At 36.3% G+C, this 16,218-nt stretch overlaps 1 long non-coding RNA gene across 1 annotated transcript in view; it reads left to right on the forward strand.

Annotated features, from left to right (window-relative positions):
* The window catches only part of LOC147917316 (uncharacterized), a 131,720-nt gene extending 116,658 nt beyond the window's left edge, over positions 1-15,062 (forward strand). The window contains exons 2-3 of the long non-coding RNA XR_015551999.1: positions 9,595-9,823; positions 14,558-15,062. This is a non-coding gene — a long non-coding RNA (uncharacterized LOC147917316). The remainder of the gene's footprint in view (positions 1-9,594; positions 9,824-14,557) is intronic.
* Positions 15,063-16,218: the final 1,156 nt, after the last annotated feature.

Raw genomic sequence — 16,218 nt, forward strand, 5'->3', positions numbered from 1 at the left:
GTGCTGAGGTGGGAAGAGTCCATCATTTCACTTATAGCACTTTAAACAATCTTCGTGTCTCGCCTTGTTTTTCCTGGTGCCTTTCTCTTCATAATTTAATTGCATCAATTGTTTTCAAGTGCCTCATCTGAAGTGGTGTTTCCCTTTTGCAGGTTTTTATTTATGTTTTCAATTTGTAAACGTCTAAATCGCTCTCTCACATCTCCACATTTTTATATTTAGAATTAAGCTTTTGTTTATGTTGCTATAGATACCTGGCCTTTTATTATATTAGCCTCTAGATTGTTTTGCTTTAAAATTCATCTCAGTTTGTTTCCCTGAATAATACTGAAAAAGAGAACAAGCTTTTTTGAGTAATTTAGCAAAAGAGCGTACACATGTTTAGTGAGAGAGAGGAAGGGAGGGAGAGAGGGAGAAGGAGAGAGAGAGAGATTGTACTCATTTTAAGTGCTCTATAGTATTCTGTCATATGATATGCCACATTTTGCTTTTCTTATTCCAATTTTTAATGTATAAAGATAGTTGTTTATCTCTCATGTGCAAAAGCATATCTATAGTATATATGTAAATGTGGAATTCTGCATCACCAGGTGCATACATCTTTGAATTTACTAAAAACTATGAACAAAATTGCTTTTTATCCCTGCTCTTTAAAACATGGTATAATGAAAAAAAATCCTCTAACCTCTTTACGTATGCTACACCATGTTGGGCGAATCATTTGTCACCCCTGTGCTTCATTTCTTATCTGTTACGGGAGTAATTAATATGTATCTCAGAAGGTTGTTGTGAGGATTAAATGAGGTTATGTGTAAAGTTTTAAGGAAGTACAGTGCCTGTCAAGGAAGGCAATTAATAGCAGAGTAAAAAAAAAAGGAAATATGAAAAATATTGACAACCATTTATTACACTTACAAGTAGTTGCCTTCCTCCCCCTTTGGAATTGAGCAGTTACAGTAGTTCCCCCTTATCCGTGATTTTGCTTTCCACAGTTTCACTTACTAGAGATCAACTGCAGTCAGAAAATATTAAATGGAAAATTCTAGAAATAAACAATTCATAAGTTTTAAATTGTGTGCTGTTCTGAGCAGCATGATGAACTTTCGAGATATCCCTCTCTGTCCCACCCTGGGCGTGAAAGATCCCTTTGTCTAGCATATCCACACTGTATACGCTACCTGCCCATTAGTCACTTAGTAGCAGTCTCTGTTATCAGATCCACCGTCATGGTATTGTAGCACTTGTGTTCAAGTAACCCTTATTTTACTTAATGGCCCCAACATGCAAGAGCAGTGACGCTGGCAATTTATTACATTATATTGTTAATCTTTTACTGTACCTAATTTATAAACTAAACTTTATCATAGGTATGTACATATAGGAAAAAACTTAGTATATATAGGGTTTGGTACTATCCATGGTTTCAGGCATCCACTGGGGGTCTTGGAACATATCCTCCAGAGATAAGGGGGACTACTGTATGTGTGAAATGGAGACTAAACACTGGCTGATAGGAGGAAAAGATCAAAGTCAGAAGACCTGGACTCTATTCTGAGCTGCACCACTGAGATTCCTGGGTCTCTTTTTCCTCATTTTCAACACACTTTAGGGCTAGAATTAACAGATGATTACTCAGTCCATCCAGCTGTAAAGTTCTTTTTTTTTAAAATACATCAATTAGGAAGGACTCTTTTTTGATGCAATTTACAATTCTTCCACGCCAAATTTATATTACTGTTATGATTGAACATTTGCAACTATGATTGAATATATTCAAAAAAAGAGCCTACTAACTTCAAAAGAGAGTGCATTTTATCTTCGATCATGTCAGAATGGTAAAACATTTCCTATTGAATTGACATCTGCTTTCCTATAGCATCCCCATGGATGTGGTGATATGCATATTTAAAAGAAAATTCTCATGGAAACTCATTGTACTCTCATTTTTCCAAGCATTTTATAGACTTCCTGAGGACAGAACATTTTGCTCAAAGTGATGAAAAGTCTTAATAATTGCCATGGAAATGGAACCTTAATTAATTAATCACTTAATTACTTTTCTGTTGCAACTGGATTTTTATCCATTCCATTTATATGCACAACTAGTTTAATAGCTTTTTACTGAATAGGTTGTTTGAACTAATTGACTGGAAAGTCAAATAATCAAACCAATGCTGCATGGAGATGTGGAGTATCTCCTCTTATAGAATTTAACTGGTCATTAGCCTGCCTTGTGAAAGTCTTTACTAATTCCCACTGACCTCTTCACCCTGTGCTGTAGCTTTTGGAGTCATTCTACTGAGATGAAAAGCCTTACTATAGCGAATGAGACAGATCAGTAACAATTACCTCTCCAGTAGTTGCCTGTTTATTTAATAAGTCTTGATTTGAAAATTTGTTTCACTCTATTGCTCTTCTGGTCATGATAAACCCATAATTTGTTTTATATAACCCCTGGCTTTCATTTCAAGGATTCAGGAATTTCCAAAATTATTTTTGTGACAAGTATTAACTTTTAGAATGCTTTTACAAATAATTTTTTGACATTTTATTTTGTGATAATTGTGGATTCACATGCAATTGTAAGAAACATACAGAAAGATCCCATAGACCACTTGCCCAATTTTCCCCCAAAGGTAACATATTATATAAGTACAGTATAATATCACAGCTAGAATATTGACATCGATACAATCTACTTTATTCAGGCTTCACCAGTTTCAAATGCACTTTGTGTGTGTGTGTATTTAGTTCTGTGCAATTTTTTCATGTATGTGCATTCCTGTGACCACTACAGGACAGGTCTATCCCTATTATGGCACCCACGGACATCCCCAGAGTCACTTCTTGTTCTTCTTCTTCTCCTTTTTCTCTTCTGACACAGTTGACAGTGGAGAAAAGGAAATCTTTTCAATAATGGTGCTGGAAAAACTGGAGAGCCCTATCCCCCCCCGCAAAAAAAAAGCAAAAAAAAAAGCTTAATCGTTATCTCACACCAGATACAAATTAACTTTACTCCAAATGGATCATAGACCAAAATATTAGAGCTAAACTATTAAGCTTCCAGAAGAAAAACAGGTTGGAAATCTACCTTTTACCACATAATATAAATAAATTTCAGATACTAAATGTAAAATATAAAACTTTAGAAGAAAAAAATCAGAAGACAATAATATAAAGTTTATAACTTTAGGATAAGGAAGACTCATTTAACAAGCTACAAGGTGAAGGAATCAAAGGAACAGATGAATGCATTTGATTACATAATGTGAAACACTTTTATAAAACAAAAATATGTCAGAAACAAATTCATAAGAAAATAATGGAATCTAGAAAATAAGGTAAACAACCTAACCAAATAACTAGAAAAGTTTATGAACAGGAAAGTCACAAAACAATACATAAAAATTATTTTTAAACATATGAAAATATTTGCCCTGACATACTATCTGGAAAGTAAAAACAAATATTTATTTTTCTTCCGTCAGACTACAAATTGAAAGATACACTTGATATATTTAATAATGTTAAGATTGACCAAATTGTGGGGAAACTCTCAGGAACATTTCAACAAACTGTTAATTGGTCCAACATTTTTAACAAGCAATATCACAAAATTTGTATTTAAAATGTGCATAATTTTAAACTCAGAAATACCTCCTTAAGATATCTTGAAAAGTCTGTGTGCATAAAATACATTGCATTTTTATACTTTTTAAAAAAAACTTGGAGAGAGACTAAATGTCCACTAATAGCAGAACTGTTCAATAAATCATGATACAAAAAATATCATGGCATATTGTTAAAAATGGAATATAATGAAGTAGATTCATATGTATGGCAAGGAAAGTTCTCCAACTTGCATTTGAAAAAACAAAATACATATATAATTTATATTTATTCCAGTTATAAAGGAAATAATGCTGAACACAAACTACAAGTTATTTCATCAACACTCATTTACAGTACCATTATATACAGCTCTGTGCATTTGTTAAATGCATTGGCCAAGTTTTGAATATAGATAGATATATAGATATACGATCCTGTAACATTGACTTTTCAAGAAGTAAAACGACAGTGTCAAAGGGAAAATGCTTTTCATATAAATCACTGTCAATCCATTATAACCCTTTCTTGAATTGATTTTTTTTTGGGAGTTACACAATAAGAGTTATAAGGGGAGTATAACCCTTGGAGATAAAGAAAACCATACATATTGCTTGAATGTTTATCAACTGCAAAATCTTAAGAATCTATCAACATTTTAGCAATACCTTCCAAAAATACTTATTTGATATACAATGGGGAAAGCTGTTTAAATGTGAAAGACAAGAAAGATAGTTTCCTTTGAAAATCACAAATTAGAAATTTAAAGGAATGCAAATTTAACATCCACTATGGTGTTTCATTCAGGAACACCATTTCTGGTGATAAAGCATTTTCAAACACATTAGGCTTTAATATACAACAAGAATTTGATTTTGCTGTTCATCTTGCTTATAATGTCTCTGCCTGAAAGCTACAAAAAAGTATCCTACTTTAGAGTCTTGAATAAAAATGATAAATGCAAGATATTAAAACTCAAAGAGATGAGAAGTTTCTATATAATTGACTCTAATCAAAAGGGAAATTATTCTCTAGTCAGCTTACCAGATAAGGCCTGAATCTGAGAATAGGCTTTAGCATGTTTAATAATGTCAATGCCTTTCACGTTGCCTCCTCATAGAGAGAAATTGCCGTAAAGAGCTTCCAGAAATGAAGTCAAACAGATGCTCAGGTCCTAAATTTAAGAAAATGCTTAATTTAAAAGTGTATTTAACACCTTTTTATTTTCATTGGTAAAAAGCATAACTTTTAGAATCTTTTCTTTCTTATTTCATTATCACCTGCTGCCTTCTTGTTCCCTAGGAAAAGCAGGGCTTAATGAGATATTCTTAGGTAACAATAGAGGTTCTTAAAAGAAAATTAGAATACTTGCTCCCAAAGGGATTTACAGATTAATTTTCCCAATCACCTCATAATATAAGGGAGGAAATTAAAGAAATATTTTCTAGAAATTGAAAGAATTGCTTTTTTTCTACATGGCAATTATCCAGGGAGCCTTGGCTGGCTTCTCACAGTGTGGTGTGTTCTTAGGTTTTAATACAAGTGACTCACTACTCAGTCATACTTGGAAGCATCAGCAGGAGAATGTTTAGGGACTAGTAAACATGCAGATCATACCCAAGACAGAATATGGCTCTCCAGCTCATTTTATTTTATTTTATTAGCTTTTTATTTTGTTTTACCTTTGCTAAAGACTGAGAAAAAGTAAGCGTAGGATATTTAGGATTTATCTAACGTAGTATCCCCTCTCTGTGTACATACAGGCTGGGGACAGTGTACACAGAATCCAGGGACACCCCCCTTCCACACATAGCTAGTTAGAAGGGAAAACACAAAAAGGAAAAATAATGAAGATGAAGCGGGGAGTAGCTATTTCACAAATAATCACAATCTCCATTTTATTATACATTAAGCATTGCCCTAGATTCTATATGGTTATAAAACCATTTTTCCCTCAGCGTCATTAAGCCTTTTTGGTTCATCACACAATTTTGAGGTTCTACGATTACTAATATTTATATCCAAGAATTGCATGTGAAAAGCAAATATTATAAATGAAACATTTTTTTCAGATTATCTTGAGCAGTCTGAGTTATTACATAGGACTGTATCATTGTTGATCCCTGTGACTAATGCTCTAAGCAGCCATAAATTCAGATCCATGGGAAATTGTCATTCTTGAGACAGAGCAATGCTTTGTTGCAACTGACATGATGAAAAAAGACAACTAAAGATGCTATGTAGGATGCCTACAACTCAATTACCAGTCAATCTACTACACACTGTAAAATTGCAATTTGAGAATGTCATTGGTGAGTAATATGAATAAAAGATATAGACAGCCTCACATACAACCAAAGTATAAAGGGAAAAATCATCTGAAAAGGAACATAATGGAACTGTGTATTTTTATCAAGATACAAAGTACTTGGCCATATTAAATAGAAACTTTAGATGGTGAATTCCTACTTCTTAGTAACTTAAGATACAGTTTCTAAGGAGTAGACTTAATCCCTAAATTTAGGCAAAGAGAAATGTGCAATTAAGGTAACAGAAGTGTCTCAAACAAAAATTTAGGAGATTTATCTTAGCCCTGGACTCCCTAATCTGCTACAGCTAAGTAAGATGTTCTTACTGTACCAAATTGCCATTTGTCAGTCTGAAAAGAGCACCATCCACTGCTATTTTCTATACCGGAAAGCACTTTGGCTTGAATAGAATGTATGTATAGAGTACAACATACATAGTTGCTAGCACTGATTGAAAACAAACTTTTCCTGCACAAAGAAAAATCTGGCTTACAGAAAAGTGCCTATTTATTTCCAATCCAAAAATATCTCTCACAGACATTGTGGGACTCACAAATCATGAAGATTTTGACTACCAAGGTAGTTTAAATACAAATAAATATATAAAACCACAGACTTTGCTAAAAAAAGCTACCAGAACAAGGAAGCTCATTGTCCCAGGAATGCCTGTGCCAGGAACCATTGACCTGAGTCACCTAATGCATTAAATGAAGGAGGCATTTCTAGTCCATAGACTGTGGCAGGCTAGGGTTGGGTCACACAGCTTGCTGTGGTGAAAAACAATGTCTTCCTTCCTAGGAGTGAAAATTGGCGGGTGACTTGAGAATTACTTAGCTCCCTTCTGCAGGGGTCCATGTAGTAAAAGGAATTATGAGGTAGCTTTAGAAAGGAATCAGGATTTAGCTACTCTTATACCTTCCTTTCTCTGCCCTACCATTTTCAATTTCAATTTGACTCCATAAAGTGTAGTCAATATTTTTGTATTATTACAATAAGCAAGTTGATATGCCCAATGTCACAGGTGAGGAACAAGCAAGGAAGACACATTTTCTACTCTCAAAGCTTTCAGTTTATTAGTAACAATTATAAGTTTGTTAAAAAGGTAACAGGCCCAAAACAGTCACTTATGCAAAGCTCCAAATCACCAAACCAAGACTTAATTACAATTTCTGTTTTCCCAGAAATGCAATCTTCAACTAGTCAACCAGGAATCACCTGATTAGCACTAGTTAGGTAGTCTGCCTGACCGACCCTTAAAGGAAAGTGACCTTGCAATAACCAACCTGCTTTTTTGTCTAGTATAACTTCCTTGTTCCCACTCTCTTCCACCTATAAAAGTCTTTCATTTTTTACAGCTCCTCAGAGCTCCTTTCTATCCACTAGATTGGATGCTGCCCAATTCATGAATCACTGAATAAGATCTTTAAAATTTACTCAGTTCAATTTTGTTTAACAGTTTGGTGGTAGTGATGAGACCCAAAGGAGACTTCTGATGGTTTCAGAGACAATGAGAAACACAGGTGTTGGTACCCATGACCTCTTTGAGGTCTTTTTCTCACCATTTCTGTGGGCCATGGGTAAGTTTCTCACAGATCCGAGCTCTGCTCTCTTTGTGTTGATCTCCTAATCTTATTGGCTTTCCAGTCCAGAGTTTACAGGTCAGTTTAGACTGTCAAGAGGCTCTAACAGAGCACCAGTCCTTGGTTAATCCATGGTCCCATTCAAGGGCTTAGGAGGTCAGCTTGAGCTGACAGACAGCTCCACCCGGAGCCTGAGTTCCTAGCCCTTGGTTCAGGCGCAGTCCCAGTCCCCATTTTGTGAGGTCTGTGGTTTAGTTTGCAGTCCACTTTGGGAACTGCTGGTGGTGCTCACCTCAGGTCTTCTCTTGGCCAGTCTGCAGTACCATCTTTTTGGTTACTGCTGGTGTCCACAGTTCCATTTTCTCCCTTACTGTTGGTTTCTGCTGATGCACATGAGGTAAAGGAATAATAGATGTATTGTTAATTGGAATCTCAGAAGGCAAAGCTGCAAAATTGGTGGGCATGGGTTGAGCACTTAAAAGCTGTTTAGAGTGCTCATGACCTAACTGTGCTAGGATAAGTTGGTCACAAAACAGGTTATATTGACAGTAGGTCACTACCAATCTCAAGAAAATTTCCATGCAAAGAGGCACACTGTAAAACACCACAGAATCCCCAACTCAGTGGCACATCTGTCTTAGTTATTAGTTTGGCTCTAGAGATGTAAGGCTTAGCTAAAGAAATGGGATCCTCAAGTTTCAAAGAATTGAGTGTGCCACTTTCTGGCACATCTGCTTACTTTATATCTAAGAATTGTAGTCCCAGAGTCTGTAGATTTTTGCGAAAATGGCAAAATCTTACTATGACAACCTAGAATTACAGTGGCCATTATGGGGAACATTTCAATTAGATAAGATCATTCATTTAAGAAGTACACTTGAAAGCAAGGGCTCTCAAATGAAACAAACAGAATGGGATATCTATTTTAACTGACATGTAAAAGCTTCCAAAATAGCTTCATTGAAAGTTTCGTTGCTAAAGGTTAATGAAGAATTAAAGACATAAGAGATACTTAAAATAAAAGACTATAAGACTGACATGACTCCTACTACTCTCTTCTACCCTCCTTTACTTGAGTACTCAGTCTACTAATCCTGAGTTACCTTTCCATTCTGAAGGGACTACAACACTGTATACAAAAGTCTGCCACGTTAGTGGCCTTACAGACACCCCCATATTTACCCTCAAAGGAGGGTCCCCCATATGGGCCCCTCCATGGTTGACAGGACTCTCAGGGATTCTCCAGTAAAACTGCCACCAGTTATTCCCTTAAACAGCTAAAAGGAAACTACAATTAAAATTAATGGAAAACCTTGCCAAATTCTGGTAGATACTGGAGCTACACTCTACGTTAAACCCCACTAGCTTCAGAGCCTGCGTATGGGATCCTGGGAAAACTGGCAGAAGTGAGTGTGAACGAATTTCAATCTAAAATGGAACTATGAGTCTGGTCCAGTGGCGCAAGCGGTTAAGTGCGTGCGTTCCGCTGCGGTGGCCCGGGGTTCGCCGGTTCCGATCCCTGGCACACACCAACGCACTGCTTGGCGAGCCATGCTGTGGCGGCGTCCCGTACAAAGTGGAGGAAGATGGGCGTGGATGTTAGCCCAGGGCCAGTCTTCCTCAGCAAAAAAGAGGAGGATTGGCAGATGTTAGCACAGGGCTGATCTCCTCACAAAAAACAAAACAAAACAAAAACAAACAAACAAAAAACAACAAAAATGAAATAAATAAATAAATAAAATGGAACCAGAGGATATGAGCTGGAGAATCTCATGCATGGCCCCTCAGAAGAATGAAACTTAAGAACTGAGAGACTGATTTTCCATAAATGCCTGATTTATAGAAGATTGAGACTTATCTCTTGACCAATGAACATCCACCTAGATCTCTACCCATCCTCAAGATAATGAACTTACTGCTTGCACTAACACTGCTTTGTACTCCTTGCCCATAAATACAATCCTCCCCCAAACCCTCTACAGATTCACCTGTAGCTTGCCACAGCATGCATTTCCTGAATTGCAATTCCTCTGCTATTCCTGAATAAATTCAATTTCTGGTAATTTGAACTTGCCTCAGTTGACCTCTTTATTTAGGTTTACATTCCATGGTGTCAAAGTGGGACCCAAAAGAGACAACGCCCAGAGGGATGAAGATCCTCAATATCGAGCAAGGTACCCACACTAACCCCCTTGCATTCAACTCTTCCTTGAGTCACCTTATGCTTCTGGTTTGGTGAATCTCTTCCTGGATTTCAAGCTCCTTCCTTTTGGTTGAGCTCTCCGACTTTATTCAAGATTTGGATAAGGACAGATTGTTCTTCTGGTGAGTACTCTTTTGGTTTCTGAATTAGATTGTGCTTGGTTTAGATTTAAACTTGTGGATTTTCCTGAGAGCAAAACTAAAAGTAAAATTAAAATTGGTGGGCATGGGTTGAGCACCTAAATGCTGCTAGAGTGCTCATCACCTTTATATGAGAGACAACTGTCTTTGAAGCTCCAGACTCCCATGTAAAGATAAGGTAGTCATGGGCAAATACGTTTCATGATAGGTTTCTCAACACCCACAAGAAAATTCTGTGCAATGAGGGACGCTTGGTCATGGGTCAGACAGACAAGGCAAAGCCTATCCACTGGGAAAAAGAACTATCCCGTGAAAGGCAGACTGTCAAACAAAACCCAAGTCTCAATCCTAAACATACTCATTAGGCTATCTAGGATTTTTTCTTTGCTCTCGGGAAACTTCCAAAAATGGGATCCCAGTCATCTAAGTGCTCTAAGAGTGGCCCCTCCCCCTTTAGGGACCTTGGCTGGTTTTATGTTAAAAAAATATTATGGTCTCTCCTCATGCACAGGGACCAATCTTCCTGAAGGCAAACTAGAATTAAAATGACCATTATGAGGAACATTCCATTTAGATAAGATCGTTTAAGAAGTGCACCTGAAAGCAATGGTTGCCAAATCAAATGGAATGGAAAACCTATTTTAATTGGCATGCAGAAGACTCCAAAAGGCTTCAAAATTCCAAAATAGTTTCATTGAGAGAGTCATTGAAAAGGCTATAAGACTGATATCTCCTACTGCTCCCCTCTATCTTCCTTTACTTGAGTACTCATTCTACTAATTCTCTGTCAAAATGTATTTCACTCTGAAGAGACTACAAGACCAGAAACAAGAGTCTGTCAAGTTAGTGGCCTTACAGATGCCCCCACATATACCCTCGAAGGAGGATCCCCATATGGGCCCCTCCCAGGATTGATAGGACCCTGAGGGATTCTCTGGTAATCTGCCACCAGTTATTCCCTTAAACAAAGGGGAAACTAAAATTAAAATTAATGGAAAACCTTGCCAAATTTTGGTAGACACTGGAACCCGCAGGTGGGATGCTGGGAAAACTGCCAGAAGCCAGCGAAGGGTGAGAATTCTTACTAGAGTCAGCTCTCCCGAATCTATGTCTATAGTGCCCAGTCAAGAAAGGAAGGTAAAATTTCACATTGTCCCTTCCTTTCCAAATCCAGATCGTTGGTTATTGGTCCTTTCTCTCCCAGGGAAAGCTATTGCCTTCTCGTATGTCTTGTTTTGTGTCCTGAGAGCTTGGCTTGGCAATCATCAGTTTGGGAGCTCCAAAATATGGCTGGACAGATATGTGGGTTGAACTCCATCATGGCTAGAGTCCTACCAATTATTGCCGACCCTCAACAGGATTGTCTACGTCTTTCTTTTTTTTGGTTATCTTTGGGAGTGGCTCTGGATCTTGAGTCCAAGGGGTTGTTTAATACTTTCGGTAATATTTACTGCTTGTCCCTGCTTAAGCCTGACAAGATATTTGAAAAGATTTCTTCAAGTAGCTGTATGGTTAGAAGTTGACCAGATTTGAAGCTGATGTTAACAGCCTGATAGGAACTTCTTTTAAGGCTTTCTCCCATAAGCCAAAATGAAACTATCTACGCAGAGGGAAAGAAAAACATTCTGAAGGCTTTTGTGAAAGGAAGTTCTAGTAAGAACTCTTTCCAATGACAAAGTTCTAAATTAGAACATGGGAATATTTTGATTTCCATCTTAGTTGAGGATATTCTCCCTGGTCTAAAGAAGCAAATTGAAGTAATGGAGTTGGATGGATAGTAAACCCATGATGCCATTTAAGTTGCAACACAATTCCTCTAGGGATTAAAAACAACTGTATTTGAGATCACCTCACACCTTTTAGGAATGCTATTATCAACAAAAACCAAAAGATAGCAAGGGTTGGTGAGGATGTGAAGAAACTGGAACTCTGGCACACTGTTGATGGGAATGTAAAATGGTGCAATGTAAACAGCATGGAGGCTCCTCAAAAAATTAAAAATAGAATACCATATAACCCAGCAATCCTACTTCTGTGGGATTTTCCAAAAGAATTGAAATCAAGATCTTGAAAAGATATTTGCACACCCGTGTTCACTGCAGCATTATTCACAATAGCCAAGGTGCGGAAACAACCTAAACATCCACTGATAGATGAATGGATAAAGAAAATGTGATATATATATATATACAATGGAATATTATTCAGCCTTAAAGAAGGAAATTCTACCATATGTGACAACATGGAATAACTTTGAGGACATTATGTTAAGTGAAATAAGCCAGTCACAGGACAAATATTATATGATTCCACTTATATGAGGTATATAAAATAGTAAAACACAGAGAAGCAGAGGGTAGAAGGTGGTTGCCAGGGGCTGAGGGGAGGGAGGAAATGGGGAGTTGCTATTCAACGGGTATCAAGTCTCAGTTATACAAGATGATTAAATTCTAGAGATCTCTGTACAACATTTTGCCTATGGTTAACAACATTGTACTGTACACTTAAAAATTTGTTAAGAGGGTAGATCTCATATTAAGTGTTCTTACTACAATAAAAAAAAAGAGAGAGAGAGGTAAACAAACAAACAAACAAAAAACAACTGTATTTGTTTTATAAACCTAGACTTTGTAAGAACAGAAATGCAGCTCTTGAAGCAATTCAAAGCCCGCCTATCTCTTTTACCAATCTCAAAACTTCTATTTATTTCAGAAGGCTTGCAGATATTGTAAAAGATCTGGATTCAGGAAACAAAAGCCTTTCTTGGAGGAACTTGCATTCTTTTGCTATGCCTTTGAGATGTAAATGTTCTACCTGGTTTTCTCCAGGAACTCTTATCTAGGCTATATCTTTGAAATGCAAACTTCAAGGAGATAATTCTTATCAAAAGAAAAAAGAAAAGCAAAAGCTATTTGGAACCTAGGTGAATGAAAAATCATAAGTGTCTTCCCCACAAATATTAATAAAAAGCTTTAGCTATCTGAGCAGGTAACCTTAACTTATTCCAATTTCCAGAAACATGATTTGGATCCAAGTTTTCTTTTATAAACCAGTGAGTTTTGCATTATCATACCCATCTCATGGCTAAAATTTTATAATGAAAGTTACAAGATCTGTTTGCATCTGTCTATAGGCTTATGTATGTCTATGTATATGTGTTATAGATGTGTGATAGTTTTCTACCTCTGGATGATATTGCCAAAATTAATTTGTAAAAGAGTTCTACTTAATTGGCTTAAAGAAAAATAAGCAGTTACCTAATTAAATATTCCTAACACTCTCAGAAATATAAAAACTAACCCAAATGTTTTTCAAGTTCAGGTGATCTAGGATAAATCTTGAGTAAATAAAAGCTAGTTTAAGTTTGTTGATTTAATTAAAACAGGCCTGTCTCTAGAGTTATCAGCATTAAATACAACTTTTAGTCCACCTGGGTTTACTAGTCAAATAAGCTCATGCTGTCTCTTAGAGAATTTGTCATCAAGAAATATAATTTAAGATGATGGTTAGCTGTTTAATGTCTCATGAAATTTTTATGAGTAATCTAAACATAACTGTTAAGAAGAAGTGAAATAAATAAATGTAAAATAAAAGTTTTTGAATGAACTTTTCAACAATAATATGCTCTATGGTATTTTACTTAAAAATAGTTTCCAAATCTTTTTGGTTACTTGAAACAAAGTTATATTGAGATAACTTAATGATAGGTATTCATTAAATATCTAGATCATTTCCAAATATGACAAAATATTGAAAAATTAATTAGTGAACATACATTTGTCTACATTTGGCTTCCTGTTACAGAGGAACTAAAGATACTTGTGCCATGTTAGTAAACACGTTGCACATTTTTAGAAGTATATGCTTCTAGGAATTATGAAATATATTCATAAATTTGCCAGTTACAGTTTACAATGGTTTACCTCATGATTTTCTCTAGAAATTAAGGTTTTTAAAGGTTAAAAATTATATTTTGTAATTAAACTATTAGAATTAATATGGGAAATATTTCTGTGTGCATGGAAAGTAGTACGTGTGCTTTCATTAAGAAAAGGTATGAAGAATGGAGATGCATTTTTGTTAACAAAAAAGAAAATAATTTTGTCCTAAAGTTAAACTGGTTATTTCAGAATAGGAAAGAGGAAAAACATACCACAAAATCTGAATGGGTAGAAAAAAAGTGGTAGAGGTTTGTGGAAAAGAAATGTTGGGAAAGGAATTTTATGGGTGGTCAAGCTGGCTAATGAATTTAAGTTTAAAAAAATGGATGCATTTTAATATCAAAAACACTCTGGTACAAAATTAGAATTTGTTTTTTTTTCTGTTAAAAGGGCAAAGTTGTCTTGGACTATTGGTATGCTCTTGATAAGAGATTGTGAAAAGTTTCTTTTTTCATTTTTTTCATATTTTAAGTAATCTGCCTGGACAGCAAAGATTTTGTGTCTTACCAAAATAATTTACACTGCTTCATGTTTCCTTATCAGGTCTTTCATTACTTAAGAAAACCCAGTAGTCTCAATATTAAAAGAGTTAAGTTTCGTTCACAACTATGTAACCACCTGTATTTGCCTTTAAAATCTTCTGTTGTCACTTTGGTTAAATAGATAATTAAGTATTATTTCATAATGATCTGAGATGCTATTTAGTCAAATGTTCAAGCCTTTTGGCATTTTGACAACTTCCCCCAATCAAATTATATATATTTTTTTTTGTCAGGAAGACCAGCCCTGAGCTAACATCCACTGCCAATCGTCCTCTTTTTGCTGAGGAAGACTGGCCCTGGGCTAACATCCGTGCCAATCATCCTCCACTTTATATGGGATGCCGCCACAGCATGGCTTGACAGGCGCCTGGGATCCAAACCTGTGAACCTCGGGTCGCCGCAGCGGAGCGCGTGCACATATCCACTACGCCACTGGGCTGGCCCCCCACATCAAATTCTAAATGGAGTCTTTTTGACCTTAGAGTAACTTTGAGGTTTCCCAAAGGGCCCCTGGAAAGTCTTATAGGATTTGTCTCACTTGGTAAAATATTAAACTAATTAGATTTATTTGATACGTTAAATTACGTGGGAAGTATTATCAAATAAACTTCTTAGTTTATATTTCTTTGAATACATGATATTAACATGTGTTCTAGAAATTGTATGAAATTCTTGTAAATTTGATATGTCCTGATAATGTTATTAGTCATAATTCCAGTTATCTTAAAATAGTGTATGTCGCAGAAATAACCAAATTTTATTGTCAATTCCATTATACTGAACTTTTATCAGATCTTTGCCCATGGGCATTTTTAAGCTTTTGTCATTTACAGACAATTATTGTTTTACTCTGATACTTTTGCAGAGGTGAGATTCATGGAAAAGACCCTACTATGTACTCTTAATCATTGACACCACTACCAAATTACAAGATATCAAACATTGGGTGCATATTTCACAAGTGAAGAAGGCTCCACTTGACATTTGGTCCTGTGACAACGCTGGGGAACTCAAAATCAAATTGACTAGGAGGAGAAGTAGCCGACATTGAGGTAGACTGCTTTCTCCCAAGACATCAGATCAAGAACTTTTCTTTCCTTTCCTCCTTCCTTCTCTTACCATCCTTTTCCTAATTCTTACACCATGAAAGTCTTTATGTTTCTTTTGTACACATTTTTCCTTGCTTTGGCTTGGAAAGATGTCATTGTTCACATATCTCAGGCCATTGCAAAAGAGGGTAATCCAACCTCCAAACAACTTTAGATTTGCCATGATGCTGTTGCTGCCTGTCACAAACTTCTCCCTGATTTCCAATGCCTTAATTTCTCTGGAAAAAACTCAGCCCTCTCTCTGTTATGTCAGGCTCCCTAACTCTGAGGGCCAATTTCCCTGTCTCCGGTTAACAACCCCAAACTTGGGGAACATTATGTCCAGGCTCTTAATAAGAAAGGGACACAAAGCAAGGGTAACCAGAATAAAACCACCTGTGTGGTCTACAGATCCTTAAATCTTACTGGCCTTCATGGCTGTCACCTTTCAAAGTCCTGAGCCCCAGACTCAAACATGAATTACACAGAGGCATTCATGTTTCAAAACTCACGTCCTTCATCAGATCCCTACTCCCCTGGCTAGGAGTAAGTGAAAATGAGGCTACTATCAGGAAGCTTTCTTGAACTCTTGAACATATGGCAGAATCTGCTGCTAAAGCAATAGCTGCCCAACAAAAAATTCCTTTGACTTTCTGGCTAGAGTTGTTTTTGATAATAGGACAGGTCTTGATTATTTTTTAGCAGAGGAAGGAGGTGTTTGTGCTATGGCTAACATCATTTGCTGCACTTGCATTGTCACCTCTGGAGAAGTTAAGACTCAGCTACATAAGATCACTGAACAAGCC

This window comes from Ceratotherium simum, chromosome 4, assembly GCF_057802395.1.
Source record: "Ceratotherium simum simum isolate JZ-2026a chromosome 4, ASM5780239v1, whole genome shotgun sequence".
Classification (NCBI taxonomy): Eukaryota; Metazoa; Chordata; class Mammalia; order Perissodactyla; family Rhinocerotidae; genus Ceratotherium; species Ceratotherium simum.